Source organism: Lissotriton vulgaris, chromosome 10, assembly GCF_964263255.1.
Source record: "Lissotriton vulgaris chromosome 10, aLisVul1.2, whole genome shotgun sequence".
In the NCBI taxonomy this organism is placed as follows: domain Eukaryota; kingdom Metazoa; phylum Chordata; class Amphibia; order Caudata; family Salamandridae; genus Lissotriton; species Lissotriton vulgaris.
The window spans coordinates 142,422,303-142,442,319 of NC_141698.1; the positions used below are offsets into that span (position 1 = coordinate 142,422,303).

The 20,017-nt window shown below is 40.7% G+C and overlaps 1 pseudogene; it reads left to right on the top strand.

Annotated features, from left to right (window-relative positions):
• Positions 1 to 16,211: 16,211 nt before the first annotated feature.
• On the top strand, positions 16,212 to 16,852 carry LOC147684848 (large ribosomal subunit protein uL11 pseudogene; annotated as a pseudogene).
• The last annotated feature ends 3,165 nt before the right edge of the window (positions 16,853 to 20,017 follow it).

Below are 20,017 nucleotides of genomic sequence, written 5' to 3' on the forward strand. Positions count from 1 at the left end.
TGCATATTTGTGAACAGTCAAACCACCTTCATAGCGGTAAGCCATTACCTGACAGCATCCGAATATTGTCGTCCCAGTGCACCTATTGCGAAGGGCTTTTTGGGTGCACCCTACTGCCTCTACTTGAGTGCTTGCATTGAACCGCTTGAGGGAGTACTTTCCTATAAAGGCCTCCCTCTCCACTCTGATGTGTCTTGCTTTAATGTGCTAACACTGACTGTGATAGTACATTAAACACAGACCTATTGGCTTTACCAATACTTGATATATAAAAACCTACACAATGTATTCTTGATTGGTGTGCTGAAACCCTAATTTTAATGGCCGGTGATCGCTGGTAGAGGATTCTAAACTAACTAGGATCATGTCCATTCAAATTAAACCACCAATGACAATTATTTATTTCTTCAGGTATTTTCCCAATTGACAACGTCTTACTTAGTTAACTTCACGAAACATCTGGGCCTTAAATGTGGTGCATCTCTTTAGCGGGAGATCGATTACTTCCAGGAACTGGTTAGTGCATAATCTCAAAGCTCTCTAAAGGGTGAGTTGGGGGATTTGGTATATATGGAAAACGGGCCACACTGTCATACCATTGACCAGGCCTACCATATAAATTAGTGACTTTTTTGCATGGTGGTAGTCCACATCCATTAGAAACTACGCCGATACCATCAAACCCATCAAACGGAACAAAAACTACTAAAAACTTGGTGACATGTCCCCATGCATGTAGCATAACGCCTTTCGTAAAGGTTGACTGGTCATCTTTTAATTGCTGATTGTTGTATTTGAATATAAAGCTAGTACTAGTAAGGTGAAATCTTTGCTAAAAGTGTTGTCATGTGTAAAGATGACAAAGTAATAGAGTAATACTATCACAGAATGTGCCACAGTATGTCACATATTTGCTTTTTCATGCCACATAATTTAGTCACCCTGCCATATAATTTTGTCCTCCCCTGCTGCATAATTCCATTGGCTCCGAATATTAGCAGTCATTTGAAACCATTTCTCTCAGAACTGGCAAGCACCACAATATATGCCATTTTTTTTCTTTTTTGGAGGAAATACCCAACTAGTCCACATTGTCTCCAGTTTTCCCCTGGAAGCTGTGACTGGCACATACAACACAGTCTGAACCCCGAGCACTAAAGAACATAACACTCTGAATACACAGTATGCATCGCTGCCCTCGAGCACGACAATGTTTATGTTTACTGCCGTCATTAAAGCCCCAGCCATGCATGCTTTAGGCGCTCAGGAAACCCGCCACTGGGAAAAGATCATGAAATATTCAGACACCTGAAAAAAGGGCTCATCAACAATGCATTTCCTGGATTTTAATCTTTCAGCACACACGAAATTGATTTGAGGAATTATTTTGATGGGGAACGGCGTACATTTTGAGCACGTGGAACGGCTGATACGGAGACTGGTCCTCAAAATCAGCAGTTCTAGGTTTGTGAAACACCGGCGGGCTGCAGACACGCCCAGTTTGGCAAAGATTCCTCATAAATGCACAAAACGGCTAGAAACTAATATTCTAGAGATGTTATGTTTGTTTTTCCTTCACGTATGCCAGTATCAGCTTTAGGTTTCACTGACAGCTAATCAAATCTCAGGCAGAGTTGTAACTACCACTAGTGTGGCTGGGGCAGTGACAACATTGCATTGTATTGTATTGTAATTGCATTTATATAGTGCTTACTACCCCTGACGAGGGGTCGAAGCGCTTTTTCGGCGAGTAGCACGCTACTCCAGGACCCATAGAGGATTAGTGTTGAATTAGTATAGTGAAGCATGCAAGTACATTTTAAGTGGTGGATAGGTTAGTCCGTTATTTGAATTTGGAATGATAGCAGAAGGATAGAGGAGGAAAAAGGTTTGTATTGTCTGTGGTGTGGGAGAACTCACTGATGTGTTGATATTTGTACATATATTGCCCTTACCTATATTGTTAGTGTCTGTTTTAAAGGTTTTTATATATGATATTTGCAGATATTTTCTCTTACCCATATCGTTGGTTTATATTTTTACATATGATAATGCACTGTATGAATTGTTAAACTTGCATAATTTTATTTTTATTTTTAATTGTGGCCTTGACTTTTGATGTTTAGCATACTTTTATGGTTTTTGCTATGAACCGAATAAAGTACTTTGACTGACTGACTCAGTGATGTGTTTTTTATAGGAACACAGGGGGTGGGGGGAATAATTTCCCTTTTTTGTTTTATGGACCTTCACTGTGACACACTTGTGGTGACACCAGTCAGTGGCATTGAACAAAATGATGGGGCTCCCTACAGGATGCGGTGAGGGGTAGGGGCCGTTTCACCATTAAGGCTCAGGCACTGAACCCCTGTGAAATTCCTACACATTTACATTAAAAAACAATTCAATAGATTGATTTATCTAGAGATACGATCGTATATCTAAACAAACCGATGTATTTAAGTCTGTGCTGTCTGTCGCAGGCTGCCTGACCTGCCTCACTCTGAGACAGGAGACAGAAGACAGGCTTTAAATCAACTTTCTGCACTGTGATGCATGACGCAGGTCTTACCTTTCTAAATCATTTCCTTGCCATTGTGGTATATAGTGCTATCCACTGTAGATCAGTGACACTTTCACTGCCACAGTTTTGGACATTGTAGTCTCTGTCCCTGCATGAGGGAAGCCGGGGAGCATCGTTTACAACGCGGTGTTTACACCGCAGTGCCTTTACAACGATGCCATTACAACGCAAGTCGTTACTATGACTTGCGCTGGATGGCGCTGTTGGACAAGGAATGTTGTAATTTTATATTCCAACACCTTCCCTACTGCTACGTGGACTGGTGTTGGAATATAAAATTATATTATTCCAAAATCCGCGCCCTCCAACGCAAGTCGTTGTAACGACTTGCGTTATAATGCCCGCGATATCAAGTACCGCGATCTAAAAGATCTCGCTGTACTGACATACATCCTGGAAGCCAGCTGTCATTCACAGGCGTGAATCCCACCATCACCCATGTACTCTCTCATCAGTAATAGGAAGTGTTAAATGTTAATCTTGTGTTATGTATATTGGCCTGAGACACCTCATCATTCGAACCTCTCCCACTGTGACACCCCAGGGCCTGGCTGTACGTCGCTGGCCCCCTTAGAAATGGGGCTCATTTATTTATTTATTTATAAAATTTCTAGAGCGCACAAATACCTTTCGGTGTCTCGGCGCTAGAGTTCGTTAAGATTACAGGGAGCTCCTACAGAAACTTACTGATTAAAAAGCCAAGTTTTTATGTGCTTACGAAATATAAGTAAGGAAGAGCTAGATCTGATATTAAGGGGGAGCTGATTCCACAATTTAGAGGCAGCAACTGCATTTGTTCCTCCGCAAAGTGGATCCAAAAGATGAGCAGAGATCTTGTTCCCTTGCGAAACTGATCCAAATATCAGAGTTAAGTGGAAAGTGAGAAATATTTGCTTACAGTTATATGCTGTATGGTATTAGAACTGGCCCAGTCTTCATGCCCTAAACATTAATGCCCAAAACATGGACTGATTTCAAAACTATTGTTATACACATTAAGGTAATGCATGTCAGCGATTTAGTTCATGTCTTTTTTCACATTTTACTTAATCTGGAAAATCCCCAACAGTGTTATCTATTAAATCATGTAGTATTCCTGGATGTTTTCAGCGCATCCTATTACTCTTGTATAGTGCATATTTTAGCTGTGCCGGGTGCTCATGAGGGCTTTGATTGAGAGCACTGGAGCTGATCTTGAAGGCAAAGCAAAGTGCCAGTCAGTAGGCTACCTTCTCTGCAGAGCACATGGAACAATGGTTATGTCTTCCAATTGGAATTGAAATTCTGTGTAAATGTGTGTGAAGGGGGTACCCTGATTTAAAAATATTTACAAGGCAAAAGGAAATAAAGTGCTTAAATGTGAGTGAGTGCAGTGTATGCTTGGGTGGTGACATGAGGGAGATGCAAGGAAGTGCATTTGGGGGAGAGTGAAAAGAGGGCGCTGAAGAGGAAAGAGAGGAGGTTGATATGTGCAGATAGATGAGATGTGCGCAGAAAAAGGGCATACATAACTAACATAAAGCACATGTAACTGAAGGTCAATACCCCTTCCATAGGCCTCAATAATATATAATTTCCAGTCTCACAATTTCAGAATTGAAACATTTACAATGTTAAATATTTATAACTACTCGTTGTTACTCATTTAACTTAAACCACTTACAACCATTGACACAGTCAATCGTACTGACAGGTTTTAGGTTTGTGTCATTTGTGTTTTATATCTGGATTCAATAACATCTCAGAGAGAAACCAAAACACCGACATTTATTTTACATGTTCCTTGTTAGCGAGCCTACACTTATTCATTCCACTTAATGACCTTTCTGCACATATTTCTACATAAGTGATTGCAACTAGCCGTGGGAGCTTCCTGAAACCTGGTTAGAACATTTTCCTCCAAAGTTGATGCCACATTCAGTGCAAGACACAGGGCAAGCACATACTTTAAAGACCCTGATGTTGTCGCGCTGTACAATTTGCACATTAAAGTAACTGTGTTGGGGGACCCCTCTAACACAAAAACCAAATTCTGCAACGCCATGACCAACGTAGACAACTAGATGGGAGACAACTACCCTAAACTCAACTCTGACAAAACAGAAGTACTTAGCTTCAAGAAGAACACTTTTGCATGGAACCACAAATGGTGGTCAGCGGAACTTGGACAAGCACCCACTCCAACAGAACATGCATGCAACCTGGGCCTCATTCTCAACAGCCAAGTGACCATGAAACGCTAAGTTAACACAGTTGGCTTCTCCTGCTTTTACACACTGTGTATGCTCCGCCGAATCTTCAAATGAATCCCAATCAACATCAAAAAGAACGTCATGCAGGCCCTCATCACAAGCTGCCTCGACTACGGCAACGCTCTCTAAACTGGAATTTCCACCCACCTCCTCAGAAGATTCCATACCATGTAGAACACTGCTGCCAGACACATACTAAACCTCCTAAAATGGATCCGCATCACTCCCATCTCAGAAATCCCCACTGGCTTGCTTACAAAGCTCTACATGATCTTAGACTGTCTTACTTCAACCATCGACTGAACTCCCATCGGCCCGCCAGACACCTGCGTTCCTCCTCACCACTAGCCCTCCCACACTCTTTTTCCTACATCACCATTAAGACTAGTAATAACTTGCCCCTCCACCTCTGAACAGTAGCCTCTCTGGCGGGCTTTAGATAGAAACTCAAGACCTGGCTTTTCAACAGAGACACATCATCCACCGCACCCATATACCACTAGGGGTGATAGTGCTGCTCTATATAAATGCTGATTGATTGACTGTTGAACATAATAATGCAGTAAGATATGAGGGAAGTTTTTAATGTGTTTAATATTTCAAGACTAATATTCCCACTGCTTTATAAAGCATGCTTTCTGGCTAAATTCATTTGCTTTCAAATACACAATGTTTTCAATGTTTTCTAGGGAGGAGGACCCGCTCTGAACCACACTTTGTCCATAAAGCTTACTCTCTTCACTCGCTACATAAAAGTCATACCCAACTTTTACGCCCTACCACTTTCAAATGTCACCAGCCGCCACTGGTGAGGGGCCCAGAAGCTACGCTATCTCACATATATCCATAGGTTTTAGACTGACTTGGGCCCACCTGAACGGTATGATGTACCCAAATCTCTTTATTCTTCACCTCTGACTACCTTCTTCTAACCAGGCTCTCCAGAAGTAGGGGGATTGGGCAGTGCTTTAAATGGGAAAAAATATGTGCAGGTCCTCCCCAAAAGGTGGAGTTAGGGGCAGACATAAAGGAGGCTATGGGCAGGGCTAGGTTTCTGACCTTTTTAAGCTTTGTCCACCAGAAATCTGCATGTACTCTATGAATGTCTGATGTATCCGTCCATGAGTTATTACACTAATAACCATTTATACAATACTCACTAATAAGTGCTTAACATTAACCAAAGCAACCCTTCTTTAGTAATCTTAGAATAGCAAGATATTTAGGAAAAAACAATAAGGTTTCCCAACATATGCCTTGCAGTTTGCATGCATTTCCTTGATGCAGGATAATGAATCTGTAAGCTATGTGCCACAGATTTTAACTGGTGACCTGCAGGTAATACAGGGATATCTGCAACAAAAACAATAACCAACTGAGCTATCTGCATAAACAAATCTGTGATCTGCATGTTTCATGCTGTGCTTTATGGAAGGCACATTGATGCTCTTGGCAACTTGATGCTGAGTCAAACCTTTGAAAAGAATGCACACAGATCTTTCCAGCAAATGCATGAACGACCAGAATTATTACATTGACATTATACCTGCGAGCTTTATGGCTGCAGAAAGATCTCTGTATCAGGTGATATTTTGAGATCCAGCCTGCTGTGATCAGTTAAGCAAGCCAAAATTAGAGTTATCACATTTTTCTTCTTGTTTGAGTTTTTAAAAAAAACAAAGTTCAGGCTTTACTGTTTATGACTCTTGCCACTATTTGCTGCCAAATCTTAGCTCTTTCCCAATTCTGAAAGAAATTCACAAAATCACAAAACATCACAAAATGTTCTCTGGAGATGTACTGTTAGCACACACATTCTCTCCACACTCAAAAAAGTCTAAGTACATTTGCCCCCTTTCACACACACGTTTCATACTCTGAATCACATTCAGTTTCATACAAACACACAAGTTCCACATTTCATTCTCACAGACATACCCATGCTTGCAAACTCACACATTTTTTGCTCTTATTTTTCATCTCCCACATGTTGTCTTACACATGCACTGATGGACAGTGGTGGCTCTCAAACATTTTACCAGGTACAACAGCAAGTCTGGAGTTGCAATTTGTGCAAAGTGCATATTCAAAATTGAAACGCTTTCAGAGGCTGCCAAGGGTGTGTCTCATTGGAGCAGATGTACTTAGGAGGTGATTTGGCTGCTCCAATTAACTAAGAAGTTTACAGTTCTAAAAGAAACATTTAATAATAAATGGAAGACTAAAAGAAGCAATAAATTGCATTTGTTATTGTAGGAAAATGTAAGATGATGGTTCTCTATATAGTGCATTAAAATGAGGTACACTTTGCAGAGAGTCCAGTGGAACCCCAATACGTGTTCAGAGGTTAAAGTAAATAATTCTAATGCTCTTTGCACAGTAGTGTGGGCGAGCAGTTAGGCTTATGAGAGGGCAGTGCTAAGCATTTATTGTAATGCACAGAGGCAAAAAATGAGACACACAAAAAAATCAAATTGTATTTTTATATAAAATTTTAGAACTTTGTTCAACAGTTACAAAAAGCTTCTTTGAATGTCAATTTTTAACCAAATGCAGACCAAGGCACAAATGCTTACAGGTTTTAAGCAACAGCAGTCAATACCATCTGGTAGAGACTGTCTCTGTTCAAGGGGAAGAAAAGCATAGGGTTAGATAGCCGAGTACTGCCAACACATTTACCATTGTGGACAATGGAAGTAACACCCCGGCACAGAGGTTTGGGGGACAACAGTTGCCCAGTGTTCATGGGAAGTTCTACTCCAAGGGAGTCAGAGTTTTGGAAGTCCCAGGGCTCGGGCACAGCAGGCAGTTCTGGGTTACCTGTATCGGAGGTACCGGAGGTCTTGGGATGCAGAATTTGTTCTTCAGTGGTGGCATTCAACGACAGGTGTGGTTAGTTTAGTCTGTCACGGTTGGGCGATCCTGCCCAAGTTGCTGCTTTCACACAGAAGACTTCACCAGAAAGTAGGTACAGGCTCACAGAAGCGGTTTTGTTTCCAGCGTCAGTGGAAGGTGGATGCATTGAAGGAGTAGGTTTATGGTCTGGTGACCAACAAGCCTTGGCTGCTGAAACTTTGGTTTTCACCTCATGGTGGTCTTTACTGGTGGTCTTTACTGATCGCATGCCGGTGACTAGTACGTCTAGTCCAAAGGGAGGTCCTAGGCAATTATCAAAGTCTGGCAGGGCTCCGGGGTTCTTGGAGGCTGCACAGGCTTCATGTAGGGATGGCAGACCACAGTTGTAAAATCCTTTCACAGTTGGCAGAGTTTGGCGTGGTTTCTTCTGCACCAGGGCTCAGTTCCATGATTTAGCAGCAACTCGTCTTCCTTTGTCTTCTTTGTTCCATGGAATCTGAAGTCAAAGACTAAGGGAGCCACCTAAATTCTAAATTTAAGGGGTGTTGAGAGGAATTCCGATAGTAGCCAATTGGCTGCTTACCTGTAGTGTGACTACACCCTCTAAAGGCTTACCCCAAGTGGGGGTGGGCATATCCCTGACCCTAATAAGCTATTTACCCCATCTTCAAGATGGTGGAAAGTGAAATGTGAGGTCCACCTGGCCTGTCCACCTTAGGTGGGGTGCAGGCTGGAGGTGGGCACACCTCTTAGACTCTCCAGTTTTCCTGCCTTCCCTCCCATTCAAAGTGGAGCAGTAAAGGTTTTTTTGGCCTCCTTCACTATCTGGAGGTTCCTGGTTTGGATTTCAAAGGTGGCATGGCCTTTCAAGCCTACCACCCAGGAAGGCCATCCTGTCCTGGAGAAGGTGTGCAACCTCTGCCCAAAGAGGACTTTGTGACTGTCCTCTCGAGAGTGTCAGCTCTCACCCCATGAGTTCAGAAACATGTCTGATGGTGGCAGACTGGCGAAAACCACTCAGGTACTGCACCAGGGCTTGGTATGTTTTTAGGGGACCCTCTTAAAAAGGTCTCCTGTGTGAATCTATTAATAAATCTGTCACTGGCATCACTGAGGACTTTTTAAGGCACAATGTTTGGTACCAAACACTTAGAAATCTGTGAAGCTGTCACTGAGCTAGGACACTTGTTTTAATTGGTATCCAGCCCATGTACTCTTTATGGCTTCCCTGTTCACTTAAAAACTCACAGAATAGACTGGAGATTGTAGGCGCTTATCTGGTCATGCAAGTATGTCTTCACATAGGATATAGTGCGCCTTGTCTTGGGCGGAAGGCCTGCAGTAGGTGTGGTTTACCTATACCTTCTGCAGTACATGGGATGCATGGCACATAGGGCTGCGTGCCATGTCGCCTCTTTGGCTTTTCCTGCACCAAGACACAGATCCTGCAGTGGCAGAGTGCATAGGCTTCATGAGGGGGCCCTGATGTAGCACAATCAGTGCTGTAGCCCCAGAGGACCCTCTTCAGAACCCATGCCCTAGGTACCAGGGGTACCATTTACTAGGGATTTATAGGGTTGACTGAAGTTGTGCCAATTGTGGTACTATTTTGGGGAAAGAAACCTGGTAATGACAACCTGGTTAGCAGGGACCCAGTGCCCTTACAGTTTGAAATAACATCAAGTATCAGGCAAACATTCAGGGCTAACCATGCAAAAAAAGGCACTTTCCTACAGTTTTCTCAATAATAATGCTTTGATTTAAGTCTCATTCCTGCATAATATTTCCACTTCGGGCATCAGCAGGGCATCTAGTGGGGATGATGCATACTCTGTCAGAATGGATCTTATCCCCTATTCCCCTATTTAAACAGATGCCAGGAGATAGAAAGATTCATCGACAGACCAGATGAACCCACTGAGTCTGCACCAGAAGCAGTGCCATTAAGGATTCAATAGTCACAAAAAAGTGCCAACAGTATAGTCATGGTTGATGTTTCTTTATGTGCATGATGCATGTGGACTCCCACAAAATATGTGAACAGGGACTGGTAGTCCCAAGTGGCACTATGCTATTTGACATTCTCAATCTGTCCCTCATTTTTGCATTACACGGTTTGTATGCTGGGAATCATTTGCATAGAATGAGGAAAGGAAACCACAAATTCCAGAATGCAAAGTCAGCTAAGCCTGCCGGCTAAAATCCAAAGATGTATGAAAGTGTCACACCTTCCATGGAACCTCCTGTCACAATTGGTGTGGGTCTGGTTTTCCATCTGAAACAAGATGTTGCCACTTGTAAAACCTCCCCCAAAAAGTATATATATATTTTGCCTCTTATATAGTTTTTCTTTTTAATCGTGTAAATTGATGGAGAGGGCAGGGGTTTTCTTTCATGCAATTGCCTTTAATTACAATTTCTGATGGGTTTAGATCTGCAGGCATTTAAAACAAACAAACATGCTAAAAAAGCTGCACTAAAAAATGCATTCCGCACCCCTGACCATTGGGTCACCTCTCTACCCCCACTGTACAAGATAAAGATAATAACCTGCAGCCACACCCCTCCTCTCATAACTTCCACAGGAGCACATGTAGATCGGTGTGTCCTAGAGACAAGAGCTGCTGCTGTGGCACTCTTGTATTAGCTCATCCCAGGCTTCCACCGTTTGAAAGGCATGCTTAAAGCAATGTAGGTCATGCAGAAGAAGCTACAGAGGCAGGAATTCATGAGCAACAACACTTGCATCGAAGGCAGGGCCCCTATGAACACGAGCACTTTCTTTATCCAAGGAAAAATTTTGGTACTCAAGAGGAGAAAATAAAAAGGTACTGGCACTGCTTACTGGTTGGTACCGGTCCATTTAAAGTACTGGGATTGGGGTATTATTGTTTCCCAACTCCTGAGCTTTGTGAGGGCCCCTGGGGTTGTCCGGTAGTATTTATGTATTTATTTAGAGCAACTCTGTCCTATGTAATAATGACAATATCAGACCTGCCAATCAAACAAAGAAATTGCTTTCTGTGTGTTTCAACTCATATATTCGCATTTACTTTCCAAAACACCATTTGTTTAGACCAATTTCAAACTCCATCTATAGCCCTATATAAGATATTATGATCACGACATAAAATTGTATGTATCTAAGTACTTTTTATTCAAAGAAATTCGTAGTGGATGCATTAACAATTCATTAAAAACAATCATGCATATTCCTCATAGCAACATTCTGTTCAATGTTGTTAAATTTCACAATAAATCAATACATATTTTACAATACATCATTTCAATAAAACAATATTTATACATATAAAAAATCTGTATGTCGACGCGTTTCGGGGCTTCGTTTTTTTAGAACACCTTCCTCGGGACGGTATGGTTTAAAAACATCAAATCTTCTTTCTAAAATTAAATGCATACAATTAATAGAGTTGTATTTATATGGAAAAAGCTTCTTTTTACTAACGGGCTACTGGAGTGAGTGGTCATAAACAGGTCTTACATTATTGTTAAGTTTAATCTTTCGGGTACCAGATATGTCCCTGGGGTCACAGTAAATACTGAACCTCCACTTCCACTCTGTATTTCATCAGAGAATCTGTATGTAAAACAACATATATTTTTAGGTTTCACATTTAAATTTTAAATTTAATGTCTGATGTATAAAGACAATTGCCCCAGTATGCACTTACTTATTTATTACCTGGAGGCACCACGCTTTGTTTAGAGCACTGTGTATCGTTTGACTCTTAAGTTTTATTTATTCTGTGCCTTGCTTGCCCGAGGATATTTCTTTCTTTATCTCCTCTTGGGGTATCACAAGGATCCTTCCTCTTTATTCTTTGAGGGGATAGTCAGCGTCTAGGTATATAATACACAGTATAAGGAACGCCTTCCCCTCTACTGATTATAGCAGTTTGAAAATGCATGTTTGCCTAATCAATTGTTGTTTTAGTAGAAAGGCAATACCTTTCTATTTATTAGGGCGTCCTATTTTGTGCAACTCTGTCTGATGGTACACACTGATCCCTCCGTGGTGATAATTCAGGGTACAGGACCAACACATGGTTTACACTAATCCCTCCATGTTGTTAAATTCGGATCCCCGCTCATATTCTTTAGTGAATAACATATGAGCATTTGAATTTGACATGGCTAATGGTTTTAATGAGGCCGGTCCCACAACACACTCGCATAGAGCATAAAGTAGTTATATTTTAATCATTGATTCGATCTATCACCTATAGCCCAAAACACTAACAGGGATTCGAGGTAATAAATACTCTCTAGCATTTCTCCAACCCCGCTGACGATCCTAACAAACGTCCGATTAATCTTGCCTTACCTCTTTTCAAGATAGTAGCGGTCCGCCTTCCCGGTCTCCCTGGTATCCCGAGTCAGATAAATTGCCGTTCTTTGCATGCTCTGTTTATAACCAGAGTGCTCACAATTACTCAAATAAACAAGATACAGCTGGGACTCGTCGGGTGAAAATAGCTACCCGATCTCACCATTTTTGTAGTTTTGAGTAGTAGTTTTCTAAAAAGATAGAGAATGGACTAAAGCCTCCATCGTGGGGGGATCTAAATACCAATGTTTATCCTGTTCGTCCAGCCTGTTATGTCTTTAGAGTGTCAATCAATACACCTTATCTTGAATGTAGCGAACTTTAATCAATTCACCTGAATGATTATATGTCCCTATTTAGACAATATGTCTCGGGGCCAATCACGCTTAAAAAGCATGTCCACCATTTTTGTAGTTTTGTTTTTCTAGTATTTTAGAACTAAGAATAGAAAACGGACTCCAGTATCCATACTGAGACACCCAGATTACAGTATCTCTCCAGCCTACTCAATTTGTGGATTTCTTAAATGTCCTTATATAAATTGATTTCCATAGCTTCTACATAATGTACTAACAAATTAGCAAATACATTTAAATGAGTTCTATTTCTAGCTCTTCTATAATGTAAGTCTTCCTCATCTGGTGCTTCTAAACCTACTCCAGGTCGCTTAAGACTAATTGCTTTCTCAGGTATATGTGTATCTACTTTCTTAGGTGAATCTACTTGCTCAGGTATATTAGTGTTATTCTGCATTTCTTTGCTCATTAGGTAAGGTATAGCTAATGTCAATCTAAACCATACTATAACTACTATTACTAAAGTACATGTGCATATTCTACAACATGTCTTTAGACAATTTCTATTCGGTCTTCTGCTAACATTATATTCAGCCATTTCTGACTAAGGAGATTTTATCCCCTCTTTGTAATTTTTCCACAGACTTTAACCAGTGATTCTTTTCTCAAGTTGGTCTCACTTCTTCGTCAGTCTGATCAACAATCAGTTCGTCATCACTCAGTTCTATATTTTCGAAATCTTCAAGTATGACGTACATCCTCTCAGGTCCTTTGAACTTGTTATTCAGTCTTTTCAAACGTGGACTTCTTCTTCTGGATTGCTCTGTGGACAGTCCAGCTTTACTTGATATTTAATTTACTTGCTGTCGTTCTTAATTTATTGTTTTAAGGCAAAATTTAAATCTTTTAACAAAACCAGGCCACTTATCTCCTTTTATGAGTCTTTTAGCTGGCACTGTGCTTTGACTTTCTTCAGATGCCCTTTTATTTTCATTTAGTTGTGGCACTACTTGTTCATCATTAACTTGTGAATTTCTCCCTATCTGATTTGATCCAGGGCTCAATTTTGTTTCTTCTGCCTGGATACTAATCTGGCTTTGTTCAGGAGTTTGCTTTATTTGACTTTGATTTTGACTTTGACTTTGTTCGCCTTCTTCTTCCTGAAATCACTTTTCTACACCTATCTGGTCCTGCTCAGGTCTTTGGATTTCTGGATTGTCTTCTACCTGAGCTTTTGCCCTGATACCCATCTTTCCCTCCTCAGACTCTGGAGTTCTGGCTAGAGTTTTAAATGTCTGAGTACACCGATCTTTCCTTATCTGGTTCTCCTCAAAATTACTTTTGACTTGGATTTTTGTAATCTGAGTACCCTCTGCTATTCCTGACTCGTCCTCACTATCACTCTGTCTATCTAGATAGGTTTGACTTCTGGTTTTCACAAATTCTGCAGGTATGTCGACTACTGGAATCCATTCATCCTGACTGGTGCTCGGTTGTTCCTCATCAACTACTTTGGGATCAACTTCTTGAGACCCCTCTGCTGCACAACCTTCAGCTTCTACTTCATCAGGTTTGGTCACCCTCTTGGTATGCCGTGTGTGGATTCAGTTTGGAATTCCCCTGCACTTTACAGCTGTGGTAGTAACCAATATCACTTGATGTGGCTCTCCCCACCTTGGTGCTAGGCAAGATTCTCGAGTATGTTCCTTTATCACTACCCAGTCAACTGGATTCAGATCATGTGCTGGAGTTGATTGTCTGGCGACAGCATCTTCCCCAACCTAGTGGGAGATAGAACGCACTTGGTCAGCCAGTTCTTTGCAGTACTCGAGCACTAAATAATCAAATATATTTATCAGCTTGTTTGCTGGTCCCTATGTCTGCCTCATTGCTCTTCCCATGAGTATTTCATGGGGACTCAAGCCTATATTTCTGTCTGGAATGCTTCTGAGTCCCATCAGAACAAGAGGTAAAGCATCAGGCCATTCCAATCGAGTAGATTCATAAATCTTCCCCAATCGTGACTTGATTGTGCCATTTAGCTGTTCTACCACTCCAGAAGCCTCTGGGCGGTATGCCCAGTGCAGCCTTTGCTCAATTTGGAATGTTTCCCAGATCAGACAAATTATTTCATTATTAAAATGAGACCCTCAGTCTGATTCAATAATTACTGGAAAACCGAAACGTCGTTGAGTTCCCTCAGTAGTGGTTTAGCTACAGTGATGCTTTCATTCCTGCGGGTACGGTAGGCTTCCACTCATTTTGAAAACAGGCAGACAATGACAAGGACGTACTTCAGTCCTCAGCAAGGAGGTAATTGGATGAAATCAATCTGGAGTCATATGAAGGGACCTCCTGCCTTTCCAATCTTACTTGGCAATATTACAGTTCTTTTACCAGGATTCATTCGTTGGCATGTTATACACCTCTGACAAAGACTCTCTGCTACATTCCTGAATCTCGCATTGAACCAACTCTGTCTGAACTGCCTAATCATCGCGTCCCTTCCTATGTGAGAACTTCCATGATGCATCCTAGCCATAGGAGCAAGCATACAATCTGGTAACACAGGTCTCCCATCAAGGTAAACAATAACACCATCCTCAACCCTTGTTCGGCATCCTATTTCCTCCCACTCTTCCTTTTCCTTCATTTGTGCCTCAATTTGCAAATCTCTCACTTCTTTCCATGTTCTCACTCTTTCAAGCAACATAAGTTTGCAGCTGTTTCCATGTGCATCAATTTTCTTATTTATTGCCATCTTATGTTTGGCACAATGCTGGGCTAGTTGGTCAGCATATCGGTTACCTGCTGTCACTCTGCCATTTCCAGATTGGTGAGCAGCACACTTGACCACAGCCACTTCTTTTGGCAATTGAGTTGATTCCAGCAAGTCTTTTACATAATGTCCATTCTTAATAGGAGTACCTGAAAAGCTCCAGTTAAATAGGATGCTTCCACTGAACCCCACAAAGTACACACAGCATAAGCAGCACTTAATCCTCCTTCCTCATGTCTCATGAATGAGCCATCCACAAACAGCTCATATTCAAATGTCAACAATGGCTCTTCTTTTATGTCTGGTCGGGCGTTGTACTGTATTCTGTAAGGTCGATGCAATCATGCTCGACTTCCCCTTTCACTTCTGCGAAGTGTGAATCAGGTAACAGTGTAGCTGGATTTAAAACAGTGCATCTAGCAATGGTCACATTCCCTGCACCTAGAAGAATTTGCCCATACTTAGTCAGCCGACTAGGAGTCAAATACTGAGAATGTGTTCTGGTTAACAGAATCACCACTGAGTGTGGGGCATACATAGTTACAGGGTGTCCCATAATGATAGATTCACTTTGCTCAAGACTCATGCAGGTTGCAGATACTGCTTTCAGATATCCTCGCAATGCAGATGCCACTGGATCCTGTGTGGATGAAAAATATGCCACAGGACGTCTCATTAAACCATGAGTTTGAATCAGAACAGACAATGCACAATTGTCGCGTGCATCACAGAACAATGCAAATTCCTTTGAATAATCAGGAATACCTAAGGCTGGAGCTGAGCAGAGGCAGTCTCGCAACTTCAAGAAGGCAGGCATGCTCTCGTCATCCCACTCTACTGGGTCTTTTGCTCTTTTCGTTGTCATTTGTATCAGAGGTTTAGCTAGGACTGCGAATCCCACAATCCACTGCCTGCAGTAACCTACAACTCCAAGAAACATTCTGATTTCTTTCTGTGTCTGAGGTAGATTCATGTTTCTGATTATTTTAATTCTTTCAGAGGTAACTCTTCTGACACCTCTCTCTATCTGGTGCCCCAGATGTTTTACCGATGTGGTGCAGAATTGCAACTTCTCAGGTTTCCTTTTTCGCTTCCTCTAGACGGTCGAGGTGCAACTTTACTTCGGTCGTCCGAATCCGGGTTCATCCGACACCGAAACCACAATCCGTGGCGCAGCCCGCGGTAGTACCTTTCCGCAATGCCTCCTAAGTTTGAACCCACTGAGATCAAAGTCGTTTATTTAAGATGCACTGGAGGTGAAGTGGGTGCCACTTCTGCTTTGGCTCCCAAGATCGGTCCTCTGGGTCTGTCTCCCAAGAAGGTTGGTGATGACATTACCAAGGCAACCGGTGACTGGAAGGGCCTGAGGATCACAATCAAGCTCACCATCCAGAATAGGCAAGCTCAGATTGAAGTTTTCCCATCTGCCTCTGCTCTGATTATCAAAGCCCTGAAGGAGCCACCACGCGCCAGAAGGAAGCAGAAGAACATCAAGCATAGTGGCAGCGTCAGCATGGATGAGATTATTTCCATTGCCTGTCAGATGAGGCACCGGTCCCTGGCCAGAGAGCTCTCTGGTACTGTGAAGGAAATCCTTGGCACTGCCCAGTCTGTTGGATGCAATTTTGATGGAAGGCCGCCTCATGACATTATTGACGATATTAATAGTGGTGCCGTCGAATGTCCGGCTAATTAAAAACGTTGCACTGTCGAGTTAAATAAAAACTTAAAATAAAACTTAAACAACTTCTCAGGTGGCACTTTAATGCCCTACTTCTGCCAAATGATTCAGCATTGCAATGGTATCAACAACACAGTCATTTCGAGTTTTAGATGCCACCAACAGATCGTCTATGTATTTGCACCAGGACAGACTGTCCGGGTAAGACCAGGGATTCAAGGCACTTTTTCCAAATCTGATTAAAAATCGATGGACTCTCTGTGTACCCCTGAGAGACACGATTCCAAACATAAACATGGTTGTCGAATTTGAACGAGAAAAGATATTTGCTATCTGGATGTAATGGTATGGAGAAAAATGCATGGCACAAATCAATTACCGTGAACCATCCGGCTCCCCACGGTATTTGATACAGGATCACTGCAGGATTTGGTACAACTGTACAACATTGGACGACAATTTTATAAATTTTGCGGAGGTCTTGTACGACCCTATATTTCTCGCTCGGTTTCTTTATGACAATTATAGGTGAATTACATGGACTGCTCATGATTTCTTGTACAATGCCTTGTTCAACCAAACGCTTTATTTCTGCTGCAACACCTGCTTTTATTTCTGGGCTCATTTTTTATTGTCGAATGTTTGGGTAAACTGCACCTTCTTTCACTGTCACTTTTACTGGGTCAACATATGCCATTAATCCTACATCTTTTCCAGTGAAATCCCACACTTCAGGATTTACCGTATGCTGCAATTCTTTTGGGAGGTCTTCCACTAGCATCTTTTTATTTTCAGTTTCTTGTTTGGCTGACATTAATCTATAAACTCCATCTTCATCTGGTGTTTGAATTTCAACACCACTTGGGGTACAAGAGATTGTGCAATTCATTTTGCACAGTAAGTCCCTACCTAATATGTTTACTGGTCTGGAGACGCACACTACAAATTTGTGCATTTCTTTAAAATGATCTATTCTGATTTCCATAGGTTCTGTAACATGGGTACTAATTTGTTTATTAGAAACGCCCACTACTTGGATCGCTTCACCCGAGAGGGGTAGGTTTAGAACGTCTGCTGTTCTCACAGTAGAACGGGTAGCACCAGTATCCAACAAAAAGGTGACATCATTTCCCTCAACTTTTCCCTCAATGTATGGACCTGACTAATCTGCCTGCAAGGATGAGCCAAGCACGCTCTCCTCATCCTCCCCTTTCAGGCACCGTCAGTAACTATCTTCCTCAAAAAATGTGTCACTCAAAAGAAATTGTGATGTCACTGCGTCTCTCCTTTCACTTTCCACCCAATTTGTGGTATCCACTTTGTAATTTGCTTGGCTCCCAGAATCTGGCATAGGTGCATGTGGTAACTGGTTCTGCATTACCTGTTGCTGTGGCTTCCTTGACACCCCATTCAGCGTCTGTGGATTCAAATTATCGTTTTGCACATTTTTACTCAATACAGCCTTAAACTCGTTCCTCTAATGCCCCATTTTTCCGCACCCATGACAAGGAAACTTTTTCTTGGCCTCGTCTCTGTTCATCCTGGTACAGAGCAGGAATATCATCGTAAAAATATCGACTAACCTAAATATCGCTGCAAAAATATCTACAGGAAGAAATATCGATGACAAAAATATCGTCTGACCAGAATATCGACAGACAGGTAAGTAATATCGTTAACATTAATATAGTTGTAATAAATATCGTTTACAAAAACATAGTTTACAATAATATCGTTTTTTAAATAATTATAAGTAATGTAGTGTTTCTAATGAATATTTTTAGTCAAAGTAGTATTTTTAGTAGTATATTATTATTTAATAATGTATTTTCAGTTGAATTTAGTATTAATAGTTCCGTAGCGGGTTGTGGGTTTATAGGGGAGTAGGGTGGGAAGTAATTTAAATATAATGAAATAATACATTAATTAATGTTTTAAATGAATATAAATAGTGTAATAAATAATAGTTAATTAATTTCAATTAGTTAATTGAATAATAATTATGTAATTAATTATGTTAATTTTTTTATTATTTTTAGGTGTGTGTACAGGATTTTTTTAGTGAAAATGTTTTTGGGTAAAGGGGTATTTTTAGGGTTCAGGGTCAGTTTTCAGTTTTTGGGTAAAGGGGTATTTTTAGGGTTCAGGGTCAGTTTTCAGTTTTTGGGTGAAGGGGTATTTTTGGGTTCAGGGTCAGTTTTCAGTTTTTGGGTAAAGGGGTATTTTTAGGGTTCAGGGTCAGTTTTCAGTTTTTGGGTAAAGGGGTATTTTTTGGGTTCAGGGTCAGTTTTCAGTTTTTGGGTAAAGGGGTATTTTTAGGGTTCAGGGTCAGTTTTCAGTTTTTGGGTAAAGGGGTATTTTTAGGGTTCAGGGTCAGTTTTCAGTTTTTGGGTAAAGGGGTATTCTTAGGGTTCAGGGTCAGTTTTCAGTTCTTGGGTGAAGGGGTATTTTTAGGGTTCAGGGTCAGGTCTCAGTTTTTGGGTTAAAGGGGTTTTTAAATATAATGAAATAATAGATTAATTAATGTTTTAAATAAATATAAATAGTGCAATAAATAATAGTTAATTAATTTTAATTAGTTAATTGAATAATAATTATGTAATTAATTATGTTAATTTTTTAATTAATTTTAGGTGTGTGTACAGGATTTTTTTAGTGAAAATGTTTTTGGGTAAAGGGGTATTTTTAGGGTTCAGGGTCAGTTTTCAGTTTTTGGGTAAAGAGGTATTTTTAGGGTTCAGGGTCAGTTTGGGGTTTTTGGGTAAAGGGGTATTTTAATTATATATATGTATTATTGTTGTTATATAAAGTAATGTGTGAAATCAATTTATATGTCCACATTTATTAAGTTTATAATTAAAAAGTGTAGTAAATTTTTTTGAAATAGTTAAAAAATAAAAGTAATGTAATGTATTTTGTTAATAGTACTTATATTTATTTATTATTTAATGTAATTTTAATTATTTTAAAAAGTCGATATTTTTTACATCTATATTAATTACAACGATATTTTGGAGTCGATATTTATGTACTTACCTGTTTAAGTATAGGGTGTCGATATTTTTGTAAAGGATATTTTTGCAACGATATTTATGTCAGCTATATTTTTGTAATCGATATTTTAACACCCTACCGTTCATCCTACCTCTCGGTTTACCCCCATTTCCATCTCCTTGATTCTGATTATTTTTCAATTGATTTAACTGAAGTTCCTGTTGCTC